The sequence below is a fragment of the Capra hircus genome, chromosome 11, assembly GCF_001704415.2.
Source record: "Capra hircus breed San Clemente chromosome 11, ASM170441v1, whole genome shotgun sequence".
Taxonomy (NCBI): Eukaryota; Metazoa; Chordata; class Mammalia; order Artiodactyla; family Bovidae; genus Capra; species Capra hircus.
In genome coordinates, this window is record NC_030818.1 from 15,829,731 (window position 1) to 15,847,080 (window position 17,350).

Genomic DNA, 17,350 nt, shown 5'->3' on the forward strand with positions numbered 1-17,350 from the left:
TTCTAGTGGACAGAGTGGCAGATCAGATCTTTCCCTATGGCTCACCATTTGCACTACTCAGATCCACTTCACATAAATTCTGAGAAGAGTTCTTCCAAGATTCTGTTGTATCTCTTTTCCTCGGGGAAATAGACAGACAGTTAGGGATAAATTATAGCCCTGGCTATAAGCAGTCAGAGCCCAAGCACTTGGGACCAGAACTAATATTCATCACATACTACCCATTCTAGATTGCCTCATTCTCAGCCACTGCCTTGCTGAGTAGATGGTTTCCCTGTTGGCATGACTCAGATCTTGTTTTGAGGCCTCTGTGCTCCTGATCTCCACACCTTTCTGATGTATGACTGCTGTGCTTATCCATTTATCATCAAGATGAGCAAAGGAATGTCAAGAGGCACTGCTTATGGATCGACCATAAGTACCATCACCTTCTTCTCTGTTGCATTACGTAGAGCAGCCCTCCTCCTTCTGATGATCAGGGTCCTCCCTTTGAGATGGCTGGCAACTTCAGAATCCCTCATGAGCATCTGTTTTCTTGGACAACCCTTGCCACTACTGCAGGTTAAGTTTCCCAGGAAGCAGACCCATCACACGGGAACTGAACGGGGCCATGTTCTTGGGAAACATGCCTGTAGAAGGGAAGAGAAGGAAGTGTTATCAGGCAGGAGAAGAAAATGGATTTTCAATCTCAATAGACTTCCTATCTCCTTACAATCTTGTAAAGTTCTACTGTTTAAAGGTTTTCAATCAAATTAACCACATCAGTGGCATCAAGTAGTATCATGGGCACTTCTAGCCTCAATTTCTTCACCACCTTAGCTACCCAAGGGATGAACACTGCAGAGATGAACATTCTTGTCAAGGTTTCCTAAAATCCTTATTTTATTCCTCGGCAGGAATACCTTCATTCTTCTGAATTCAGTGGCTCCACTTCAATGGGTTTCCCATAAAATCTTTTTTTTTTAAATTTATGAAATCATTTATCACTAGGATAGCGATAGGATTTTTCAGTACTATATTTTAAGTGCCTCACCAAAAAAAGAAGTTCTTTGGGAATGTAACTATTGAAATAGAATCTAACAGGCACCATAAATGGAGACATGTTACAAACATTTGTACTATCACCCAAATGCACGGCCAATCTGTTCTAATGTTCGTTTCTTCGTATGTTCAGCAATGTTTCTATGTGACTTCCCTAAAAATGTGCTGACAAAGAAATGCTTTTGAATTTGTTGGTCCTTTGTTTTATAATTATTTCAAACAGTTTTTACTGTGGCAAGAACAGAGACCCCAATGGTTCGTGACTTGTTCCTTAATTGTAAATTGAAAGACCTCAAGAAAGGCTTCTAAGCAATTATTAGTAGGTTTCATGAGATTTGTCAAGAACTAGGTTTGTTCCGTATAACTTTAAGTATCTGAAAAACTGCTGAAGTTTGTCTTCCTGTTCTGAATGCTTAGCTTTTAAATGTCTGGCTAATCACCGGAATTCATAGTATTACTATTTAATATCTCAGGACATAATATGCTAACCAACTACCATTAATGGAGAAGTCCATTAATATAAGTGGGTGTAAACCATATTTCAAGTGGTTTTCTTGAAAACTTTAGATTTGGAGGGATTCCTTCTTATATGTGCCCAGTCACTTAGTTTTGTCCAACTCTTTGCTACCCTTTGAACTGTAGCCCACCAGGCTCCTCTGTCCATGGGATTTTCCAGGCAAGAATACTGGAGTGGGTTGCTATACCCTCCTCTAAGAGAACTTCCTGACCCAGGGATCAAACCCATGTCTCCTGCACTGATTCTTTACCCCTGAGCCATAGGACTATTCTAATTACAAACCTTACTTTTTTTTTTTTTAACCATAATGCAGCTGATTTGTACTCAAAGTAGAAAGGTTTGCTCTGCCATTTTCTTTAAGTTCATTTAGCTGTTAACCTTCTATTACCTGTTTCTTTTTTGAAGAAATATTTTAAAGCCATTTTTCCAATATGAGTGTTAACTTAGTTAAAAAGGAGTTATTAGCTGAAACTCCCCTTACTGGGCAGACATTATTGGAATGTCTGGAAACCTGCTAGAAGCAATCAATTGACTGAGCCAGGACTATCATCCCTTTGGCACTTTTTCCCTCCCTAGGATATCTTAGAACCACTGAGTCCTGGGAATTAAAATTATAGTCATTAGCATACCCTGACTAACCTAACATCAACAGCAAGTTTGAAACTATGGGGTCCTGTTAAGCCATGTCTCCCCATTCTGAACATGTGCAACTGGGTTTTTTAACATCAGTGTAGAATTTTACTTTTGTGCCTACTCATTTCACTTTCTGTCATTTGTCCTTTTACTTTAGCCTATCAAGATCTTTTGAAATTCTGATTCTATCATCCAGTATGGTTGCCATCTCTTGTAAGCTTGCATACTTTCTACATCTTTATTCAAGATTTTCATATGTGTATTAAGAAGGATATTTCTTTAAGACAAAAATAAAACAATACCAAAAAAAGCAACTTCCTTCTGCTCCAGTTGCTCAGCCCCTGGGGCTGACAATGGCAGGATGGTGTAGTCTGTATTCTCTACACAGGGTTTCCTGTCAGAGGACTTCTGCATTTCAAAATCAGGCAACCCGAGTCAAACAACTCTTCGAATTTTTGTTCTCAAAACTCCTGCAGTTCTGAGCTAGAGTTCTTCAGAATTCTCTCTCCATGTGCCTAATCACCAGCTCCACCCTCCGTTTGCTCACAATTCCCTCCTAAGAGAGACATTTGAATATTATAAAAGTCTTTCCCAGATTTGCCTTTTAATGATTTTTTTTTTCCAATTAGGCAACAAAGCTTCTTTAATTCACTGATATTCCACATAGATTCTCTAAGCGGTTTAAAGCCAGTAAGACAAAGGAAAAGGGAAAATTCTAGGATGACACCAGATTTCTGGTTTCAGGGGCTGCTTTGAAGGAAGCTAGTGCTTCTCACCTACTTCCTATGAAAAAAAATGAATGGGAAAGAAATGGAATCCAATCTTAACATGATGAACTTGAGATGCCCAGGAATACCCATGTGGAGAAGTTGAGCCTCCATGAGATGGACCAGTCTGGAGCCAAGATAGCCACCAGGATTAGTGCTCTGCTGTGTGCAGATAGTAATTCTGAAGATACGTTGAGTATGTGCTCTCACAGCTTTGGTCTCAAGGCAGTTCTGGTCCTTGCAGTAGACATGGTGGGCCAGAAAGGGACACAGGCAAAAACTGCCCTCTTCTTCAGGTATATCTCACTCTGTGACCACAGACAACATACATCAGGAATCGTTTTGCACGCTGCCTTTGGAATTCATCAACCCCAAGTGTAGACAAATGGGGATTGCTACCACAAGAGTTAGTTTCCGTATTCAGCCTACACAGCCCCAGCGGCCAACTGTGAGCTTCAAAAGCTGGTTGTGGTCACTGCTCTCTGCTGCCACCTTCTGGTGGGCACGTTGTTGTTCAGTCTGTAAGTCCTGTCTGACTGCGACCCCAGGGACTGCAGTATGCCAGGCTTCCCTGTCCTTCACTATCTCCCTGAGTTTGCTCAAATTCATGTCCATCGAGTCAGTGATGCCATCCAACTATCTCATCCTCTGTCACCCCCTTCACCTCTTGCTGTCAATCTTTCCCAGCATCAGGGTCTCTTCCAGTGAGTCAGCTCTTTGCATCAGGTGGCCAAAGTATTGGAGCTTCAGCATCAATCCTTTCAATGAATATTCAGGTGGTCACAGAGCTGTTCGTGTATTGTACAGGGGCATGTCACATTACATACGGGTACTGGTCTGAGCAGCGCACATCTGCTACTGGGAAAATGAGACTGGCCAGCCAACACCCACACAGATCAGAACAATCAGTGCCCACCTCCAGGTTTAAGCCATAGTAAAATCAGAAACGCCTAATAGCATCAAATTTTTCATATATGATTTGGGAGTAGCAATTGAGTTGGGAGGGGGAGCTAGGGAGTCTCTCATTTAACTGCTTTTGTATACCAAGAATTCTATTTTTACTTAGATGGTATGCTCATTTGGAATGACTTTGGGTGTGGAGGCTAATAAACGTCCTGGGAGCTTAATGGCCCTCTTAAGACACCCTTTGTTTCCATGACTTGGACCACCACTCTGCTATGAAGGCCAGGCCATGGCTTACGGAGCCAAATAACCTTTAGCCAAAGTTACAGACCTCTCAGGCTTCCATATACTTCCCAGACTTTCTTTTTCCTTCTCAGCCTTAAGATCCTTACCACACCCAATTTTTAGCAGGAGGCTTTGGTGGCTTAGATGGTAAAGCATCTGTCTACAAAGCAGGAGACCTGGGTTCGATCCCTGGGTCAGGAAGATCCCCTGGAGAAAGAAATGGCAATCTACTCCAGTACTATTGCTTGGAAAATCCCATGGGCAAAGGAGCCTGGTAGAGTACAGTCCATGGGGTCGCAAAGAGTCGGACACGACTGAGTGACTTCACTTCACTTTACTTTTTTCATCACTGAGAGGAGAGAAATGCGCCTCTGCACCAGGAGAGCATCTTCATGTTATACGGCATTTGACTCATGTCCTTGCCCGGTAGGAAGTTATTGTTAGAATTTGAGTATAGATAGGGAAATTGATATTTGGTTTAAAGGTCCTCCAGATGGTAAGCAGAAGTAGAATTTGAGGCCAGGTGCCTCTGGCTTCAAAGTATAGGATCTTTCTGCTTTTTCCATGCTTCCTTTCCTAGAGCAGGGCTCAGATGAGCTTCAGAGCCACCCCAGCATATACAGTAGAAGATGTGTCTAGTCCTCCAGATTGATTAGTTTAATGCCTTGGAGGACACCTGCATATACCTTCTTGACTTCCCTCAGGGCATCTCCCAACCCTCTTGGATGCATGCATGCTAAGTTGCTTCAGCCATGTCCAACTCTTTGTGATCCCATGGACTGTAGCCCACCAGGCTCCTCTATCCATGGAATTTCCCAGGCAAGAATACTGGAGTGGGTTGCTGTTTCCTTCTCCAGGGGATCTGCTCACCCTAGGGACTGAACCAGCATTTCTTACATCTCCTGCATCAGCAGGTGGTTTTTGTTTGTTTGTTTGTTTGTTTTTTTTTTACCACTAGCTCCACCTGGGAAGCCCCACCCTGTTGGATAATCATGGTCTGCTCAATCCATTAACCATGGCCCTTTATAACTGCTAACGGCTCTGTATTTAGACATTTGGGCTTCCCTGGTGGCTCAGAGGTTAAAGCGTCTGCCTCCAGTGCGGGAGACCTGGGTTTGATCCCTGGGTCAGGAAGATCCTCTGGAGAAGGAAATGGCAACCCACTCCAGTACTCTTGCCTGGAGAATCCCATGGATGGAGGAGCCCAGTGGGCTACAGTCCACAGGGTCGCAAAGAGTCGGACACGACTGAGCGACTTCACCTCACCTCACCTTACCTTCGACATTTAATTCTACTGACACCTGTGCCAAGAAAGCAGAGACCCGCAGTGCCCCGGGGCCTGCCTCAGCCACTCCAGTCCTAGTGAACTATCCCGGTGAGCTTTATCACAGATCTGCTTCTCTCTCAAGTCTGCCGCAAATTTTGGAAGTGGCAAATATCCCTTAATCTTCATCCCTAGCCTTCATCCTCTTCTCAGCTACTTCAACCTTCTTCTCAGCTACTTTCGTCATAGCCCATTTGTTCCCCAGAGATGTAGGAGGATTATCTGGTATCTGACAGTGACTTCCAGGTGGTATCTAGCTTCGGAGAGCGCATGTCTCTGGCACCCAACACCCATAGCCAGAAGGCCAAACTGTATCAACTCAATTCTGGAAAATGCCTCTGCTTTTGCATCCATCTGTCTTTGCTTTGCTCCTTCCTTCTGCTTTATGATCTCATTTGAAAAATCTCATTCCTGGTTTTGGTGTTTGGATTCAACTCTACTTGCTGTCTTTTCCTTAAACCCAACACCGTCATGGGATCATGTTTTAAGAATGGCGACTTCATTTTAGAAAGCAGCATGGTGGTTGCCAGGGCCTGAAGGAAAGCAGAAAGGGGGAGTTGTTGTTTTAAGGGTGTAGGGTTTCAGTTTTACAAGATAAAATTTTTCTGGAGATCTGTTTCATGACAATGTGAATATATTTAACACTTCTGAACTTTACACTTAAAAATTGTGAAGTCTGTAAATTTTATATTTGGTGTTTTTTACTGCAATAAAAAAATGCAGAAAAAAAATTTTTTTTAGTGCCCAGAAAAAACAAATGGTCTCTCCATCCTTACTTTTTCTGAGAAATACAAATTCAATTTGCTACCAGTAGGCACACATTGGGCTTCCCTGGTGGCTCAGATGGTAAAGAACCTGCCTGCAAGGCAGGAGACCAGGGTTCTATCCCTGGATCGGGAAGATCCCCCAGAGAAGGAAACAGCAACCCACTCTAGTATGTTGCCCGGAGAATTCAGTGTACAGAGGAGCCTGGTAGGCTGCAGTCCATAGCGTGGTAAAGAGCCAGACATGACTGAGTGACTAACACTTTCACCTTCAGGCACAAATTAGAACTGGTTTTAAGGGAATTTTATGCTGTAGCATGTATTCCATATGGAACCTTGATGTTGGCTACAATTGTAATCAGAATTCACACAGTAATTACATAGCCTGACCCTTTGGGTCACTCTCTTGTTTTAGTTAAAAATATATGTTTTGACCTCTGGATCATGGGTTCTGAAATTTACAGACTTATTATATATGTGTATTCCATGGCTTACTCTAGACCTATAGAATTAGAAATCCTCTGAGTCTGAGGCCCAGAAATCTGCATGTTAAATAAACTCTATGTTACGTTGAAATAGGCTGTTACTGTATCACAATTTGAGAAATTCTGCCTTAGAAGGTATGCTGCTTTTAAGGCAAAGACCAAATGTTTAATTTTTTTCTTCTGTAGGCTCAAGCTCAGAGCTTTGTACTCAGTAGGGACTTACATGTGGTTGAAAAAATACAGTTAAAAAAAAGAAGCATTTTGCTGGACTTGTCCAAATAAAATACAATCTGGAGCATGTGGATTATTTCAGAATTAATTATGCATTAATATGTATTTGAGCAAGCCATATATAATAATAAGGAGCTATAATGTGAAGCTATCTCCAAAAATGTGGTTTTAGTGTTTTGAAATCCAGACTCTCAGAGCCTCTGATCTCATAGAGCTCTAAAAAGTCATTTCCTTTTTTGAAATTTTTATCCCTCTTCAGCCTCTAGATGGAAATGAAGCATTCCTAGTTTCAACCTGACTTACAACTTTCAATGTGTTCTCAGTGAAGTATTAGAGAACATTTATAATGTTCATTTCATTGTGTAGTCTGTCCACACAAGAATAACTGTGAAGATACCTTTTAATTCCATATGTTTTAGAATTTAATGTTTTGCTGAAGGAAAAGTTTCATTTATCTAGTCAGCAAAGCAATTCGGAGTTGCCTCATTCAGATTAAATTCATAATTTTATTTTTATAGCCATTTACATTTTGATATCACAAGTATATACAATGGCAGTCTTTTCACTTAGAAATTAATAAGACAATTTCTTCTTCATATTCTGGAGAATTTTTGCCCATTAGATGGGTGGTTAGATAAACGTCTGTAAAGGATCTCTCTAACCCCTACTAAAGTCTGTGAATTTATATTGCCAAAGTAATTTTTTGATACACTCAGTATTACTTGGATGTAATTTGAAATGTAGTTTGTTCCCCAGAGAGAACATACTTTTAGCCCCAAGTTTGCCTGTACAAAAAGAATTGCCAATAGTTTTATCTTCATGTGTTTTTAGAATGACATCATGCTTTAGAAATATAAACATCCAAATAGAAAATCAAAAATTAGATCAGATAGTAACACCCCAACTGATCTATCTTTTAACTTTTCTAATGGATTAATCTATTATGCATGCTCTCTTCCCCCATAAGTCAACAGTAGTAACACAATGGTCACCAAACACCTTGTATGCATGCAACCAGGACTTGTGGCATTCCAAAATGTCTTGAGAGGCTTGAAAGGGCAGGTCCAAAGTCACAAAGCTTAGAACTGAAAGGACCTCAGAGATGGAGCATGGCTTCTGTGCTGGCTCAGATGGTAAAGAATATGCCTGCAATGCAGGAGACCCAGGTTTGATCCCTGGGTTGGGAAGCTTCCCCAGAGAAAGGAATGGCAACCCACTCCAGTATTCTTGCCTGAAGAATTCCATGGACAGAGGATACAATTCATGGTGTCGCAAAAAGTCAGACACAACTGAGCAACTAACACAGCAAACAGCAGAGATGGAGCAGGAAATTAATTAGGTTACTGAATTGCTGAATAGCATATAATAGTGGAGAGATAACATGTTTCTCTCTTGAGGTAATGTATTTCTCACTGCTTTGAAGGAGGAAAAATTAAGAAATTGTTTTGTCAGGACTTCCCTGCTGGTCTGCTGCTGCTGCTGCTAAGTCACTTCAGTCATGTCCAATTCTGTGCGACCCCATAGACGGCTGCCCACCAGGCAAGAGTACTGGAGTGGGTTGCCATTGCCTTCTCCATCCCTGCTGGTCTAGTGGTTAAGAATCTACCTTCCAAAGCAGGGGAAGCAGGTTTGATCCTTGACTGAAGAACTAAGATCCCACATGCCCTGTGGCAACTACTAGGGCAGCCCATGCTCCACAATGAACAGCTTGTGCACTCAATGAAGTGAAAAAAAAAAAAGAAAAAGAAATTGTTTTGTCCATTCTGCCTGTGAATGATACTGTGCTCACTCTCCTTTGGAAATCCACCTGGTATTGTGTCTACTTACTTCTTTCTTGGTTGGGTATCCACTGTGGCAGACAGACTAGGGCAGCCCCCATGATCCTCGGCCTCTTGGGATTCACACCCTTTTATCCCCTTCCCCTGAGTAAAGTCAGAACTAATAGAATGCAGCAAAGACGACACGATATACTGGTTGTGTGTACGTGATGACCTCACACGTGACCGTAAAACATCTTGATAATAGACCTCCTATAGCTTGCCTGGTCAGATATGGTTTAGCCCGGTCCACTGATTCAGAATCTTACAAGGATCCAATCAAGTAATCAGCGGAAGCTTTGGTCTCATCTGAGGCTTGATTCTGGGGGAAGGGGCTGTTGACAGCTGCTCTGATTGTTGGCAGCCTCCAGTCCTTTGCATGCTCTTGGACCTAAAGCCTCTGTAGCTGGTTGTTGGCGGGAGACTACCTTGCCATGTGGTGCCCTCTAGAGGCACTCACAACGTGGCAGCTTGCTTCTTCAGAGCCAGCGAGGGAGAGTCTTTGGGTTGTACTGTATACAACCAGAAGACTCAGTTCTTTTAACTTGCTTCATCTAACTGGGGTGAATTTGCACCTGCAATTTATGTTAGGATTCTAAAACTTGTGACTGTGTTTACCTTGACAACATCAATATAAATACAGTTTTTTCATTAATTGCATAATCATACGGTTCAGGGGGTTATGGAGTACACTGACTCTTTTATGAATTCAAACTAACCTATTGTATAAGCAAGGAACCTGGATAAACTATTAAATCAGCCACCAACCTACCACTTGACCTTCCTTAGACCAGAGTGTCTGCCAAAGCAATAAATTTTACCTTGGAGGGGTAAATCAATTTCACTGCCATGTTCTATCTCCTACTTCCTTCCCTTCTTCTTTCCAAATGTTGCACAAAAATGGTATTTGGGCACCAAATCTCTTGGGTCCCATGATAACCTCCTTCTGTCTTCAGAAGTGTGCTGTGCACGGTGCCTACACTGATCTGTATTCTTGTCTACATATGTTCCTCCCAGGGATGGCTTTGTTTGTCCTGATTCCATCAGTGATTAGCTTCACAAACACAACTGACAGAAGCCATAAAATGAAAGTGTCCGTATTTTTAAACTAACAGAAAAAACTTTACCACAACACCAATGAGAATTTCCTTTAGCTATTATGATATCAGATCTTAGCCTTGACAAAACTGTAAACTCCAGGCATTCATTACTGGAAAGGTTCAAGATCCTTTATTTTAAATCATCTTTCTGTGGAAACTAGGGTTGCTTCATCTTAGGTGCATGGTGAACTGACAGAAGAGCAATCAAGTCCAAAGTCAAATTCAGTGAGGGAAGTCTGGTTTAGATTTCCCCACTGAATTTTTAACCAAAGCTGCACTTCTGCTTGGAAATATTGTGAATGGTTTGATTTGTGCCAGGATTACTGTAATTTTGCAAGGTAAATTTAACATTGTTAGATTAAGTAAAAATAAACAGCTGACGAACAGAATTTACAGAGGTTAATGGAAAAGGTTCATGTTTATCCCCCTAAATCTTATCATTCCTTCAAAGATTTGTTGACTTTTCTATTTTATTTTTATAATGTAGAACTCCTTCCTGACTTCCCACCATCTTTTCAATATTCCTGCTAAAATGTATAAACCCATCCTTTACTTACGTTCTTTGGACTATTCATTCCAGCAGCTCTGATATATTTTTTATTAGTTTAATACAACAATTCAAGTCAAAGGAACACAGTTCCCCGCAATTTGATAGCACCTAGAACTTCACTTTGTGAACAAAGATAGAATACTTTAAGAAATACCTACAAGGCATCGAGACTCAGATCCATGCAATGCATTGGGTCATTTGAGAAATAATATGCAGGCTTTTTTCACATCTTCCCTGAGGACTTTTGTTTGGGTTTCCTTTACATGGTGTACATTGAAATTCTTTGTAGATGACTGCAATTAAAAAAAAAAAAGTATTTTCCTCCACTTGCAAAACCAGAAGAAATTGGCACATTACTTTTCCTCATGAGGTCTTTGACTTTCTCCCCTAATGCCTGTTAAGAGAGTCTACTGCTAATTTTAGATTAAGAGTACAGAGCTTTTCTGTTTCCATAAATGTTTTAATGCTTCATTCCCATAGACAGGCTATTTGGGGAGCTCTGTGAAGCTGTTCTTCTTGAGAAGTAAAATATTTCCCCACAAAAAGAGAAGGGAGGTTTCCAGTGAACAATGAAAGCCTGGTGAGTGTATTTGGAGCTCCTTAGAAGAGTTCATTCTCACATGGAGAATGGTTTGCTCCCAGAAACTTATTCCCCGCTTGCCAGTCCTTTTCCTGCCAATGTCAACGCGTACACCTTTCAGCCACTTCAATACACTGCAGCTGTTATATCCTGACCACCATGGACTTCCTTCTTCCTTTCTGCTACCTCAACGAGGTCATTCACTCCTTTCTCTCTCTCTTTTTAAAAGAAACCTTTTCCTCTCCATCTGTGCCTGGGATGCAGACACTCTTGCTTTTCCCTCATCACTTCTGGCTGAGCTCATTGTTCAATCTATTGTTTCTTACGGATAGGGCTTTGCATTAGAAAACCAAAATCAAATCACTAAACAAAAACAGGGAGTGGAATGTTTTGTTTGCATTTAAGAGGCTTTTCATTTACTTTTGTCATATTTTCTTTATTTTGTTAACATTCGTATTTTCAAACATCCATATTAGTAAAGTCTGCTTTGAATTCGTCCATTTTAACTATGGGTGCCCACAATGAGACAGAGATTTTGTCTCTCCCTTAAATACCATCAGTTTGCTCTTTCCACTGCTTTTGCCCTACTTCAGGTAGCTCCTCAAAATTAACTGGGAAATCAATTAGACTTTTTAACCTTTATGTGTAAAAACTCTTATGGTATTATTAATCGGAGTCACTGGTATGGTGTTTAAAGTTACCCTTATTTTTCCATAAAACGAAATCATTTGCCTCAAATCTTTTTATTTGTATTCATGTCTTATTTTAATTGAGGTATAATTGATATTTAACATTATATTAGTTTCAGGTATACTACATGGTTCCAAATAGGAGTATGTCAAGGCTGTATATTGTCACCCTGCTTATTTAACTTATATGCAGAGTACATCATGAGAATCGCTGGGCTGGAAGAAGCACAAGCTGGAATCAAGATTGCCGGGAGAAATATCAATAATCTCAGATATGCAGATGACACCCCTCTTATGGCAGAAAGTGAAGAGGAACTAAAAGGCCTCTTGATGAAAGTGAAAGAGGAGAGTGAAAAAGTTGGCTTAAAGCTCAACGTTCAGAAAACGAAGATCACGGCATCCGGTCCCATCACTTCATGGGAAATAGGTGGGGAAACAGTGGGAACAGTGTCAGACTTAATTTTTGGGGGCTCCAAAATCACTGCAGATGGTGATTGCAGCCATGAAATTAAAAGATGCTTACTCCTTGGAAGAAAAGTTATGACCACCCTAGATAGCATATTCAAAAGCAGAGACATTACTTTGCCAACTAAGGTCCATCTAGTCAAGGCTATGGTTTTTCCAGTGGTCATGTATGGATGTGAGAGTTGGACTGTGAAGAAGGCTGAGCGCCGAAGAATTGATGCTTTTGAACTGTGGTGTTGGAGAAGACTGTTGAGAGTCCCTTGGACTGCAAGGAGATTCAACCAGTCCATTCTGAAGGAGATCAGCCCTGGGATTTCTTTGGAAGAAATGATGCTGAAGCTGAAACTCCAGTACTTTGGCCACCTCATGCAAAGAGTTGACTCATTGAAAAAGACTCTGATGCTGAGAGGGATTGGGGGCAGGAGGAGAAGGGGACGACAGAGAATGAGATGGCTGGATGGCATCACTGACTTGATGGACGTGAGTCTGAGTGAACTCTGGGAGATGGTGATGGACAGGGAGGCCTGGTGTGCTGCGATTCACGGGGTCGCAAAGAGTCAGACACGGCTGAGCGACTGAACTGAACTGAACATACTGGTTTGATATTTGTGTGTATTAGGAAATAATCGCCACAATCAGTCTAGTTAACAATCTGCCAACATTCATGGTTACAGAAAATTTTCCTTCTTGTGATGAGGACTTTAAAGATCTACTCTCTTGGCAACTTTCAAATATGCAATATGGTATTAACTCTGGGCTTCCCTGGTAGCTAAAGAATCTGCCTGCAATGCAGGAGACCCCAGTTTGATTCCTGGGATGAGAAGTTCCTCTGGAGAAGGAACAGGCTACCCACTCCAGTATTCTTGGGCTTCCCTGGTGGCTCAGAAGGTAAAGAATCTGCCTGCAGTGCGGAAGACCTGGATTCTATCCTTGGGTTGGGAAGATCCCCTGGCGGAGGGCATGTCAACCCACTCCAGTATTCTTGCCTGAAAATCTCTATGAACAGAGGAGCCTGATAGGCTACAGTCCATGAGGTCACAAAGTGTCAGGCATGACTGAGTGACTAAGCACAGCACATTATTAACTCTAGTCACAAAGCTGTAATCTCAAATACTTTTTAGAGGGTGGGATATTAATAAACAAAATAATTCTGTAGACTGATGCTTCTTATCCTTTAGTGAGCATGAGAATCATCTGGAGTTAAAACACAGATTGCTGGGCCCAGCCACGGAGACTTTGATCACAAAGTGCCACTGCTTCTCGAAGTGTTACCAGTGGAAACCAGTGTAAAGAGAAGCTTGTTGAGGTGTTAAGTGTATAATCATTAACAGATGATAGGTAATCGAATCCTATGAATTCTATGTTACTACTTATTATTTAAATAATAGCAGTTTTAAAAACTTTATCCCTTAATAAGTTTTTAAAGCATGGCATACACAATATAAACGTTAAAAAAAAGGCACAAAATATGTATATCAGAAATTAAACTGTTCCTTCTTTCCAGATCTCCACACCCACTTTGAAGAATCAAGCATGTTTAATATCTTGTTAGAGTATGTGCACTGAACATTTTGCAAGAAGCTGGGAACTGCCCTCTATCAAATAGTTTATGCCAGTTTCTACTTCCATCTACTATTATATGGATGCTTATTTCTCCACACTTCAATAGTATCGAACAATATCCAAAATTTTGATCTGCCAATGCGACATGTAAAAAATGACATCTAATCTTTATTTTACTTTGTGTTGCATTAAATTATGGCAGAAGTTAAACAACTCTGAGTAGCAAGACTGTGGGCAATCTATTAATTTTGTGCAAAAGCTGATTGGTTTTTAAATTCAACTTCATGCTTTCATCTAAGCAAAAGTATCTGCTTTTCTTGTTCACCTCTGGTTGAATCTTGCTTCAAAAAGTGCTGCTTCACCTCCTTTTGAACATAAAGAACAACTATGGTAACCCTCCTTGTCTGCCCTTTTCCTCCTTTCCCCCAGGAAATTTGATTTTTTTCTTTTCGGACAATCTTTTGAAAAACGAAGGCTTAGATGTAATTTTTTTATGGTCTGTATAGAAAATAATACATCTCCAAACCCAAGCCCTGATTACGGAAAATGACAGCTGACAGCTAAACGGAGGTTATAGGAAACAAAGAAAATGTTCACTATGGTGCAATGTACCAAAGCTGAATTTTCCTTAAATTGTTTATTGGTGCTCACTTGAAAGAAACACATGCACACACACCCCTAAGACTGCTTTTTGAAATCAAATGTATTTCCTGCCTTCTTCTTTCCTCTGGACTCTTACCACCAGCCTATTTATAGCCCAGGAAAGGAAAAAGCACCCCTGGAGGCAGGAAAACTAAGTTCAGAAAGAATAGGAGGAAGTGTGCCTGCCATTTAGCCAAACAACCTTTAATTCATTGAGCTCAAAGCTTAGCGGCTTCGCTGTTGTCGTGAGGCGTAAACAGCTCGCAAATTAGAATTTTTTTTCTCTCCCCACGTTTGAATTGGATTTGGGCAATGGAGATGAAGGCAGCATTTTAGAAGAGAGAACAGAAATCTCTAGGTGTTTAGACACGTGCAAGAGGAACTGGTGAGGGGCTGGTGAAGCAGACGGGAGAGGATGAGCTGGAAATGATTCCATGCCTGCGAGTTAAGGTAAGTTCTTTTCAAGGCAGTCTGCTGTTGGTTCTACGCGCATATCAGGTGCTATGGAGATTAGCCGCGGATGGTGTGTATAATTTGAGGGCAGAGTCTCTTGAAGAGCTCCTGAGCTTTGCTTTTATCGCTGAAGAAATGGGGAAATTTCTTTCAGCCTTAGTTGTGACATCTTCGGTTTTTAACAATAATGTTTTTAAGTAATTGTTTCTTTAAAATAGTTTTGTCTCCGCTAAGTTTTCTTTGGTTTCTTTGTCACCAGAGGATTAAATAGTATAAATAATTTCATTGAAGGTCATTTTTGAAAAATCATTTCTTGATATTTGTCTGTTTTTCTATCCTTTTCAAAGTACCGATTAATATTCCACATACCAATTTTTTGGTTTCAGAATACATTGAACAGAGAAGCCCTCAATCAAAAGTGGTCTATTTTAGAAAGGTTGTTTTAACTAAAATTTAAACTTTGTATAACATTCAGTGAAGATTGAATTTTTTAATGCAAACCTTTTCCTAAACATGCATTTTCAGACTAAGGAAAACCCTCTAGAAGCATTAAAATAAAAAACCCAGCACTTAATAGCTCCAGTGATAGAAAGTGTTCACAATAATTACTTACATTTAAATTATTATTTCAAAATATTCATTCAATATATATTTTCTGAGTGACCTGAAAAATCATTCCTGGGTTTGGAAGTGGAAAGGTCAAAAGGGAATGGATTATATCCAAGAGCAGCTGATGCCGCCCACAAAAACTTGGAAAGCTCCTAGGGACATTCCAGCTCTTTTAACATTTTTTTTGCCATCACACAAGTACATTTATTTAGATGATCCACCGTATTTGCATCCCCCACTGATTATATTCACAAATGTCCTGGAAAACCTTGATTAATGTTTCTATGATGTCAAACAAAGGAATAAGGGTCTGGTGGTTTATTGAAAAGAAAAAGCAGAAGGAAATGTGTTGCTGTTATTTTGGTTTATCCCCGTTTGAGATTGGTATGTTTAGAATCTGTCCTAAGGAGATAGCAAAACTGGAAGCCAGAAAAGCTGAGCCAGCCAGATTGAGACTAACGCAGGAGGCCAAGGCTGAGTTCTGTCTCGATGTGGATTTTATTGCCTGTTCTCCTTCCTGGAAGAATTTAAGGGTTATTTTCTTCTGATTAGAAAATTATAATTCATTCCATGGAAATAGCAAAGTATAATATCCTTGAGTAGAAAGAGCAATATTTCTTAGTTAAAGCTAGGTAGTAAAAAATAGAGGGAAATAAAATTAATCTGGACAAATATGATGAGTCTGAAGAAACAGAACAAACTCTTAGCCCTTGTTTCCGGGACACTCTAATTCTGCAAAGTCCTGAATTCAGTGCTGAATCCATTTTATTATTTCCGCAACATAAAGTCTAAGGAAACCTAATTAATTGCCATTGCATGCGGGTCTAGTGATAGAAACACTGTTTACAGGGATTCTGATTTCTCTGTGTATGTTGAACTTTTTCTTCTTGCAATTTCAAAACAACATTCTCATTTGACATATTCGTATGTTTACATTATGAGAATAAAATTGTTATAGACACTGTTGAAGGCTTAAGTAATAAAACTATGAGCTATGTATTTTGTTCTAAGAATATGTATCTCTTCCAATTTTAAAAGTTCTGTTTTTAGTCATTAGTTTCTGGATGCCCATAGATGCTTATAAATGTATCCATGAAGTGCCAGCTATTTAAAATAGGTATCTTGAGAACTGCTTAATAGTTTCACAGTTTTCTTGATGTATTCTCAAGTTCCTCAGGCTATAGTATATTATTGTTGTTTACTCACTAAGTCATGTCCCACTGGGACCACACGGACTGTAGCCTACAAAACTCTATTCCTGGGATTTCCCGGACAAGAATACTGGAGTGGGTTGCCATTTCCTTCTCCAGGGGATCGTCCCTACCCAGGGATTGAACTCGCATGTCCTGCACTGCAGGCAGATTCTTTGCTACTGAGCCACCAGGGAAGCCCATAGTACATTACTAGAGTTAGCTAATTTTGAAAACAAACAAACAAAAAAAGCCAACTCTTTTAGCTTCTCTATTAATTAAACAGCCATTTATTTCTTGGCTTCCAGCATAACTCCTACAACCACTGTGTTTACAGGTTACATAGCATAGCCACCACTTGACACTCATTGAAATGTAAATGAGATCAGATTGCTGAAGAGATAGAGTGGAGTTTTAAGAAAGGTAGATTTCGCAAAATCCACCACTTGTAATTTGTAGGACGTATTGAAGGAGGACATGGGGAGACGCGTCCCACGGCCAGGCAGCCATACCCACCTGGCCTGATGCTGTGGGAGCATCATGGGTCTGTGAGCACCTTAAATCCAGATTAGTGACCTCTGGAGGTTCTTTTTCTCCTATACTCTTATCCCTTCACATCCTATATTACAGATCAGCAGTAGCACCACCAAAGCATATTTATTAAGTTCTTCTACTTATAATCTCTACCTTTGATAAACTCAGCATTAACTTGGAGAGTTGGAATTATGCAGAACACAAGGCA

General features: G+C 40.4%; 1 protein-coding gene across 2 annotated transcripts in view; it reads left to right on the forward strand.

Moving 5' to 3' along the window:
* The window catches only part of RASGRP3 (RAS guanyl releasing protein 3), a 114,705-nt gene continuing 111,905 nt past the window's right edge, over positions 14,551-17,350 (forward strand). For both annotated transcript variants that reach the window (XM_013967527.2, XM_013967530.2), the window contains exon 1: positions 14,551-14,806. The gene's annotated coding sequence lies outside the window, so the exon portion shown is untranslated. The remainder of the gene's footprint in view (positions 14,807-17,350) is intronic.